This window comes from Dromaius novaehollandiae, unplaced genomic scaffold (assembly GCF_036370855.1).
Source record: "Dromaius novaehollandiae isolate bDroNov1 unplaced genomic scaffold, bDroNov1.hap1 HAP1_SCAFFOLD_37, whole genome shotgun sequence".
Classification (NCBI taxonomy): Eukaryota; Metazoa; Chordata; class Aves; order Casuariiformes; family Dromaiidae; genus Dromaius; species Dromaius novaehollandiae.
In genome coordinates this window covers 1,589,973-1,600,112 of record NW_026991398.1, presented here as the reverse complement: position 1 = coordinate 1,600,112, position 10,140 = coordinate 1,589,973, and the positions used below count along the sequence as shown (strand labels likewise).

The window sequence follows — 10,140 nt, the reverse complement described above, 5'->3', positions numbered from 1 at the left end:
CCTTGGGGCCTTTTGGCATCCACGGTGCATGTTGCAACGTGTGAGCATCGTTTCCTTCCCTGCTTTTTGTGATGAAGTAGGTCCCCATGGAGCTGGGAGGCTGGGGAGGGAGAAGGGGCAGGAGCTGTACTTGCCTGTATTTGTGTGTCCAGTGTTGTTTGCTTTTCTTTTTGTTTTTAAATGCTCTGACCAATAAATCCATCCAAATCACCTGCTCTGTTCTCTAACCTCGCCCTGGCTGCTGGCATTGGCCCTTGTATCAACTTTCAGAGATGTCTTCTCTGCCAGCCCTCAGCAGAGGAAGAGGAGACCGATAGCTGCTGTGCTTCATCCCCGGTGAGCCTGAACCGTAGCAGAGAGGGAGGTATCTCAGGGCCATTTTTGCTGTGCTGCAGGACTATGAGTTTCCGCAAAGCCTGTCCTGCCGCTGGCCAGCCCCCAGGCTAGGTCACAGCAGCTTGCCTTTCAGCATCTCCTCTCAGCCAGCTTTGCCAGGCACCCATGCTGGGTGCCCACTTAACCGGGGACTGTGGGGACATTCCGGGTGCCTTTGGCATGAGTCAAAGGCTGCCAGGTTAAGTAGACCGAAGAGGCCAGGCATGGAGGGCCCAAGTCACCATAAGGTCACAGTAATAGCACATGTAACCACATGCAAGTCACAGCTTGCCCAGCCAAAGGAAGACTGAAGTGACACATCTCTGCTCTCTCCACCCCACCTCCAAGCTCCAGGCAGGGAGGACAAGCGGATTCACAACTCCGGCTGCCCCTGCAGCCTGGCCTTCCCTCCAGCCCACCTCCGCTGGGGCCCGGGCAGCAACAGGGCAGGCTCGAGCCTGCAGCCACCCTGCCCTTGGCTCTGCTTACTGTGGTACTGGCACAGCAGTGGTACGTCTCCACCGTAACAGCTCTCACTGGTGAGATGAGCATGGTCATGGCACAAGGAGCAGCTCGTCCTACATCCTAATCACACTCTTCACTCAGGCGAATTTCTGCCTGGGGAATCTCTTGCTCCACCAGAGCAGGGAGCAGGTCCTGCTGCACACGTGCCCCATGTCTGCTCCAAAGCTGGGGATCTCGCCACACTTGGGACATGCGCCACTGGGTAACTCACCGTGATGAAGACTCCTCCTTCAGTAGCTTCTTCAGCTCAGGTGACACTTGGAGCAGCACAGAGTCAGGAAACTGCCCCAAATCCCCACCTCACTGTAGAAGAGAAGTGCTGCAGTCTCAGCAGAGCCCAGGGCCTCTTTCTCCCTACCCCCATCATCCCATTGCTGCAAGAAGGGCCCTCTCTTGTCCCCTAGAAGTGTGACTGAGGCTGGACTGGGCACAGCCTTTGTCCCATCTGAAGCAAGTCGTTTCTGCACTGCAGGTTTCAGGATCCTCCACCACCCTGCTCTGCTCCCAGGGACATTACTCCAACCAAGCCACCACTGCTGCCCACCTCCTGCTCTGCAAGCCAGCCTTGGTGGGCACCAAATGGCTGTCCCACCACCAAGACCACCACTAACCTTGCTGCTGGGCACCCAGGGGCCTCCCACCCCAGCCTCACTGGCTCAGAGCAGCCAGCCCTGCTCCGTGCTGAGGGCTTTGGAGAGCTTCTTACCTAGTGTGGTCCTGCCACAACCCTCAGCAGGGCTGGTGGCACAGGCACAGAGGGGGAGCTGGCTACCGAAGGCTCGTACAAGGAGAAGTGAGCTTATTTCCAGTTTGTACAAAACTGCTTTAACGACAAAACAGCTGCAAGAAAACTTTTGGTGTGTTTCAAGTACCATCCAAAAGCCTCGTGTGATCCTGTGGGACAGAGTCCTCTCCAGGCCTGGGTTCAGGCTCTGGGGAAGCAGGGATCACCCCCAGCTTGGAAGGGCAAGAAACTCTTCTCTGGCACCTTCTCCCAGTGCAACACTTCTCCAGGGAAGGGTCTGTCCTCGAGTCCACACAGAAGCCTCCTTCAAGCCCCTCCACTAAGGACCATTTTCCTTCCATCTGCACACGTGTGCTGGAAATACGTCTGTGAAGTGCTCTGGCATTAAGGCTCCTTCTTGGTTCAGGAGTGCTCCTGCTGCCACCACCTCTCCCAGCACGGACGTTCTCGTTGCACCCCACCGCGAGAGCTGGGGGAGACAACAGCGGCAGACTTGTCGCAAGCAACGCTTCCAGACTGGAGCCAGCCCAGCCAAGTCCTTGAGACACGAGATGCGCCCTGCGAGGCGCCGACCTAGCAGGAGGGCTGGAGAAAGCAGAGTCCAGGCCTCAGCAGCTACAGGGTGAAGGTGCAAAGAAATACACAGCCAAGAGGATGAGGTAGACCATCACCAGCACAGTGCCTAGGGCAGAAAGACCAGTTTGGAAGGGGGTTATTTGCTGGAGCAGGAAGGGAGGTTGCATTTAAGCCCTTAAGAGGGAATAGCAGTGATTTCCCCCTTGGGAGCTGCTCCCTTTTCCCACCACAAGCCAAGCCCTGCTCTTGTATTTGGTTGCAGGGTGGCAGCTCCAGCCCTGGCCCAGCACCACCTAGATTGTCATCAAGACCCCAGAAATGGCTGAAGTCACCACCAGCCAGGAGCTACAGCAAGTGGGTGACCCCAGGGCTGCCTCCAGGAGGCCCCCGGTCCTTGCAGGGAAGCTGGGTACATCTGGCACCCCACAGCATTACCTTGGAAGTAGTCACACTTGCCATCCATGAAGATGTAGTTCATGAGAACCACACTGAACATGCTGGCATAGACGTGCAGGTCACTGAAGACCAATGTGAAGCTGGTGGGCTGTGAGGCAGAGAAAAGCTGTGTTCATGCCTGACCACTGACTTGCATGTCACCCCCCCCCCCCAAGCCCCCCCACCACAACATGTCCCTCAGTGTGGGAGCAGCATCAGCCCAGGGAGGAGATGTCTGATCCCGCTTCCCCCTGCAAGTGGCTGTGCTGGGCAGAGGGTGCTGAGCCAGCAGCAGAGATGATGGGGACAGCGGCTGTGCCCTTGCTGTGCCTGGGCAAGCACGTGCGCGTGGTGTGTCCCTCACCCAGGGCTCTCCTGGGCACCACTTACGTAGAAGATGGTGAAGAGCACCAGGATGGGTATCTGCAGCATGCACACCTGGACAGCAATACAGTTCCCGATCTCGATGCTGGGGAGGAGCAGAGGGGTCACAGACACCAAGTGCTAGATCTCCAGCCACAGGAGCACCAAGGATCTCACCCAGGGGCGAGGTCAGAGCCCCGGCAGCCCTTGGGGCGCCCCGCAGGAGATGGGGGACATTGTCCCACTGGAGCATCTTAGATTTCACTGTGTTGCAGCTGTTTCACAGCTGGGTTAAGCAGCAGTTTGTACCACCTGCAATGCCAGTCCAGCTTGGACAGCTCAGCTCAGGGTGTGGACAAGGCTGCCTTTGAGGACCAGAGGAGCAGAACCTGCTTCTGGCCCCATTTTCCAATGATTTTCAGTCCAGTCATGGCCAAGTACCAAGGCCACTGCCTCGTCACTGCTGCAGGCTGGAGCCGAGCAAAGGAAAATTCGGCCCCATTGTTGCACACCGGGGCAGGGGGACCACCCTGAGGACAGCATCAGGCGCTGGCCCATCTGGGTCACCTCACCTCAAGCTTGGGTTGTTCTGCAGAGCGAACTGGATGCCGTTGACGATTTCAGGCAGCTCGGGCACCATGGCCAGCACAGTGACCCCGATGAAGTACTCCCAGGAAAACGGAGGCATCAGTGCATGCATAAAGCCCCATCCTGGCTGCATGCCGCCTGCGTGCAGAGCATCTCCTCCCACCGAGGATCAGCTCTCAGCATCCCGTCCCTGCTGGGCAAGGTCGCCCATGGCCGGGGTGGCTTCCTGGCCCCAGAGGGCAGGTCTTGGCCCCACCACACTCACCTGGGAGGTGGTGGAGTTGGTGAGGATGGGGCTGATGTGCTCCGTGGCCACGTCAGTGCAGGCCGACATGCAGAGCGTGGACAGCAGGAGGATGATCAGCACCCTCCACCGAGACCAGTGGACCACTGCACTGTGGTGGTGGCCAGGCACTGGGGGAAAGGAGCAGGGAGGTGGTCAGAAAGCCCGCGTGGGCCTCCCGGGGTGCGAAGGGGAGTGGGGGACTTGCCAAGCCGAGACGGGCCGGCACTCACTGTGGCAGTTGCTGATGTGGATGTTGTAGATGTGCAAGTGAGTTTTCAGGGTGAAGAAGAGGCAGATGAGGAAGGCGGCAGGGAGCAGCAGGGACACCGTGTACACCAGGGGCCTGCAGGACACAGCACTCAGCCCCACACGAGAGGCCTTTGGAGGCCGTGGTGGCTCCACCATGCCCCATGGGGCTGGGGACACCAGCGGCTGTCCTAGGATGGAGGGAGACGGACACTGCATGGTCCAGCCTTGGGACCAGGTGGGCACAGCAGTGCCATCCCCAGGCTGGGGGACACCCTGCCAGGGACCAGGCAGCACCCTGAGGAGCCACAAGCCAACGCAAGAAGATCCACCTCAACACGGGGACCGAGGCCACATTGGGACACTCACTGGACGTGGCTGTAGCAGAACGTGCCGTTGTTCTGCATCTGCAAGGGAGAGTCCATCAGTGGGGTGAGCGCCGTGGCCGTGCCCCGGGCACCCGCTGCCACCCATCCTGCAGCACCCTTCGAGGGCTGCTGGTGAGGAGCCCCATGGGCTAGAAACACCCCCGAGCCCCACATCCCAGCACGGGTGGCCCTGGCATGGACCCACCAGGAGCACCGCGGTTGGGGGCTCACCAGGTCAAAGTGGCAGCTCTGGCAGAGGTAGTGGCACAGCGGGTTCTGGGTGACGTCGTGGCACTCACCGCACACCAGCTTCCCGTACACCTTGGAGAAGAGCGTCAGGGCGAAGACGCCTACCAACGGGAGAAATGGTGGTGGGCACGAGGCTGCAGCGTGGGACGTCCCCCACCACCAGCATCGCCCCCGGGGTGCTCACCTCCCACGGAGAGGATGAGCCGGGCCGAGCTGACACCCGCCAAGTGGCTGTTGAACCTCTGCTCCTGGTGCCGGATGCCTCCTATCACCATGCACAAGCCCTTGGAGGGAACGGGGCCATCAGCACGGCCCCAGCGAGGAGGTCCGGGTCCCCCTCCCCACCGGGCTCACCGGGACGAGGAGGACGCAGCCCACCAGGGTGCCGGCGAGCGCCGCCTTGACGATGATCTCGTAGCACTTGTTGCCCTCGCGGGCGCCCTTGATGAGCACCGTGATGTAGAAGGTGAGCTCCGTGATGGAGCCGAAGGTGGCGTTCACCACCGCCCCCACTGCGAAGCTGCTCTGCACCAAGATGCTGCGGGGACGGCGGAGGGGGTCAGCGGGGGGCGGCAGCGGCAGCCGGGGGCGGCCCCAGCGTGGGGGGCTGCTCACCTGGCGATGGCCATGCCGATGTAGTAGGAGAGGGGCATGATGGAGAGCAGGGCCAGGGCGAACTTCAGGGGTGAGCTCGTCAGCCGGTTGCGCCCGTCCACGTAGCCCAGCACCAGCGTTGCCACCACCAGTGGCAGCAGGTCTGCGGCGGCCGTCAAGGACGCGCCCAAAGCATGGGGTGGTTTTTTGGGGGCAGCACCTCGGGGAGGTGCCCGGGTTGGTGCGTCCCCCCCTAGAAAAGAGGGATAAAGGATACTGACGGCGAAGATGATGATGCCATCCACAGTGTACTTGTAGTAGTAGGCGTTCATGGTGCGGTAGCAGCTCAGGATCACCTCCGCATCCAGCGGCACCTCCGTCTGCGGTGGGGTGGGGACACGTCAGTGACATCGCTCCGGGCGTCCCCCCCCCACCCCCAGCCCCCCAGGAGGGCCTGGGGGCCACCCACCATGCACAGGCACCAGATGCACACCCGCTCCGGGGGCGGCAGCAGCACCCGGCGGGCCGTGCGGGCGCTCATCTTGGCCACGGGGATGAGGAAGATGAGGAGCCAGGCGACGAAGCAGACCAGCCTGTGGGCCAGCGCCAGCACCGGCTAGCCCAGGCAGAGCCAGGCCATGGCGGCAGTGCGCTGCTGCAAGACGGGGGGGAGGTGGCACTTTTTTGGGGGTGGAAAAACCCCAAAGAGGAGCTCAGCTGAGCTCCATCCACCCCGGGCTCCATCCGTGCTGGGTGCTCGCCCGGTGGCCGGGGTCCACGGGGTGCCAGTGGCGGGGCACCAGGCCGCCGAGCAGGGCCGAGGTCTCCTGGGCGCCGGTGGCCTCGGGGGACACCCGGGGGCTCGCTGTCACCGCCAGCCGCTGGATCACTTTGCTGAAGGGCCAGAGCAAGTAGCCGGCCAGGTCCCAGCAGAGCCGCCCTGCAGCGAAAGCAGTGTCAGGCAGGGATGTGGGGCGGGAGCCCGTCGCCCCCCACCTCGCGCCAGCTCAGCATCCACCGATGCAGGTGGAGACCCGCTCCCAGGAGGACCTACCGTAGGGAGCCGCCACCACGGTGAGCAACATCACGGTGGCCACCAGCAGGTAGAGCAGCGCCAGCCACTAGCCGAAGAGCAGCAGGTAGAGCACATTGCTGCACGTCATCGTGGAGCCTGCGGGGAGCGACGGGCCCCGTGTCACGACCGCTTTCCTCCCAAAACCCTGCTCAGGGCTTCCCCCAGGGGTCAACACCACTTGCCCATGGGCTTGGCCAAGGCAGAAGCGGCCGTGTCCCACCAGCGGCTGCGGGATTTAAGTGGACGCCTCCAGGCTTCGCCGCTGGTGGAGCCAGGAGCCGCTGTCTTCTCGGTGCCCAGTGGCCACCCACCTCCAGGGCCCTTGATGACGTTGAGGTCGGAGTAGAGCTCCTTCACGATCTCCAAGCGGTCCTCCCACGGCCGGGCCGTCACCTGGCTCTTCCACTTCTTGAAGCCGAACTGGAGAGAGGGGAAGGGTGGGAGCGAGCGTGGGGGCCAGCACAAGGCGCCCGATGTTCCCTGCCCCAGCTGGACCGTGGTGGCCCCAGAGGGGACAACCCGGGGGGCTCCTCGCCATGCATCTCCATCCACGCCATCATCTCCGACAGCAGCCCGGGGCGGAGATGCTCACCCCCAAGACGCCCCTGGGGGCCGCGGGAAGGGGGCCGGGAGGACCCACCTTGTAGTTGTTGGAGAGCTTGTTGGCCTCCACCACGTTCTCGGCCGTCAGCGTGGTCTTCCCCGGGCAGCTCTCGCATGCCGGCGCCTGGTCCGAGTGCTGCTGGCAGGCGCCGACTGCGGGCGAGAGGCGAGCGGGCTCTGGCGGGGGGGGGACCCCCCCGGCCCATCCCGGCCCCCGGCTTTGGGGAGCGACCTACTGGGCAGCAGGCGGGGAGCGAGGAGGCCGTGGGGGCGGGAGCCCGAGGGCAGGTCGCCCAGGTCGCCCAGGGCGTTGCTGATGGCAGCGCAGCGGCAGTCGCAGAGGGAGCACCGCTGTGGCCCCCCACCCCGCGCCTCCGCCTCCGGGGGGGGGGATCTGCAAGAGAGGCAGTGGCCCGCCGGGCGCGGGACTCCCCTGAGCCGGCGCTTGTCGGCCCCGGAGCCTCCACGGCGCCTGCTGGCACCACAGGGCCTTTGCGGCCTGGGGAGGACCCCAGGAGCAGAGGTTTGGGGTGCCGCCTGGGGGGGGTCCCACAGGTCCTGGGAGCCCCCAGCGTGCAGGGATGCTCGGGGAGGGGGGGACAAGGACACCCCCCCCCAGGCTCGCACACCCCAGCCCCATGCAGACTCGGTGCAATGCCCTGGGGGGGGGGGGGGGGCAGGAGGGACCCCTCCAGCCCCTAGTGCAATGCTCAGTGACACCCCAACATGCAACACCCTCCCCCCAGTGCAAAGCCCAGGAGGGTCACCGCCCCGTGCAAATCCCCCCCCCCCCCCGTGCAAGGTCCAGGTCCCCCCCAGGGGTGCAACACCCAAGAGGGACCTCCCCCCCTCCCCGTGCAATGCCCAGGAGGGACCCCCCCAATGCAACACCTCCCCCCCTCCCTAGTGCAAAGCCCAGGAGGGACCCCCCCCATGCAATACCCAGGAGAGACCCCCCCCCAGTGCAACCCCCCCCCCCCGGTGCAATACCCAGGGGGAAGCCCAGGGGGAAGCCCAGGAGGGACCCCCCCCCCCCAGTGCAATGCTCAGTGCCACCCTGCCATGCACCATCACCCCCCCCCGGTGCAATATCCAGCCCCCCCCGGTGCCCCCCCCTGCTGCAAGACCCCCCCGGCGCGGCGCTCACCCAGCGCCTCCTGCGTGTAGCAGCGGCGGCTTTTAACGGGCGGCGCCGGGAGCGCGCGCGGGGCGGTGCCGGGGCCCGGGGGGGAGGCGCGGCCGCGGCGGGGGGCGGCGGTGCAGCGAGCACCGGGGTGCGCAGGGGGGCGGGGCGGACAGGGCGCTGGGGTGCGCGGCGTATCGGGGTGCCAAGGAACCGGGAGCACCTGGTGCATCGAGGTGCCCAGGGATCTGGGGTGCGCGGGGGACCGGGGTGCAGGGCACCCACATGGACACGGTACCGGGGTGCACAGGGATCTGGGGTGCGCGGGGGACTGGGGTGCAGGGGGATCTGGGGTGCAGGGCACCCACGTGGACACGGTACCGGGGTGCACAGGGAGCAGGGTGCACGCTGCATCAGGGTGCAGGGGGATCTGGGGTGTGCGGGACCCATGTAGACACAGTACCAGGGTGCATGGGGAGTCGTGTGCACCGTGTATGGGGGTGCTGGGGGATCCAGGGCCCGGGACACCCATGTGGACACAGTACCGGGGTGCACGGGGAGCAGGGAGCACAGTGTATCCGGGTGCAGAGGGATCTAGGGTGCAAGACACCCACGTGGACAAGGTACTGGGGTGCACAGGAAGCAGGGCACACGCTGTATCAGGGTGCAGGGCACCCATGTGGACACAGTACCGGGGTGCATGGGGAGCAGGGAGCACAGTGTATCAGGATGCAGGGGGATCCAGGGCATGGGACACCCATGTGGACACGGTACCAGGGTGCATGGGGAGCAGGGGGTACAGTGTTTCGGGGTGCAGGGGGCTCCAAGGCACAGGGGACCCACATGGACAAAGTACCTGGGTGCACAGTGCATTAGGGTGCAGAGGGATCCAGGGCACGGGACACCCACCTGGACACAGTACCAGGGTGCACACTGGACTGTGGCACAGGACACCCAAATGGACACAGTACCGGGGTGACAAGCCCTAGCACGCTGGCGACAGCAGCACAGAGGGAAAAGCAGGCAGGTGATTAAGGGGCACAGAGCCTCTTCCTCCCTCGCGAGGATGAAACCGCCGGGACGCGTTAAAAACAGCAGCTCCCATCCTTTCAGAGACGCTGCCTCAGGCAAGAGCCCACCAGCCCCTCTCGCCTCCGCTGCTAAACCAGGGCCAGGAAGCAGCTTACGAAGAAGCAAAACTGCTTTTTTTAGCCGCTGATGTTATAACGTGGCGCCACGCAACACGAGCGCTGGCGAACCGTCACCTCACCGGGGCTGAGCTGTGGCCAGGGGTTGCCCAAATAACCAGCCGGGGCCCATTCACAGCAATACCATTTGTGCAAAGATGATCTGGGCCCGAGCGATGGAATTAGGGCCTCAGAGCAAAACACATTATAGTGTGTAAAATGCTGCAGTTTTGGTTGCTTTAGCTGGGGATGAGTCAGGAAACAAGGCAGGCAGCCAGCTGGGGCAGGCGGGCGTAAACAGACACTGTTAACACAATCCGGCACTCACTACCCCCAGAAAAGACCCAACCGCATGCTTGGTAAAACAAACCAATTTAATAAAGGGACAAAATAAGCTCTTTTGTTAACAGTCACCTCCCCGCGGAGATGGGATCTCCAGTAACATTCATTTCCTCTATACATATATACACATTTGGCTCATGCCAAAACATAGCGACCCGCCAGAGATTACAAAAATGACAGCACCTGGTTTGAGCACAGTGAAATGCCTTAGGCAGGCGAACCAAAATCCGGTACAAAAATACAATACAAAAATATATTGTCGTAATAAAACTACTGCACACGGTGCATTCTCCACCAGCAAGGAACCAGTAAGATTTTCAAGTTCTGGATTTTTTTGGCAGTTTGCAGTGACACTAAGAGGTTCCCTTTTTTGCTCCCCGAGAATGCCTGAGGGAAACTGAGCCGGCACCCTCACCTGCAGCTCACAAGTCCTTGGCATCTCTGGATTTACACAGTTTCA

General features: G+C 62.8%; 1 pseudogene; it reads right to left on the bottom strand.

The window, feature by feature from the left end:
- Positions 1-2,235: 2,235 nt before the first annotated feature.
- Positions 2,236-8,830, bottom strand: LOC135326198 (uncharacterized; annotated as a pseudogene).
- Positions 8,831-10,140: the final 1,310 nt, after the last annotated feature.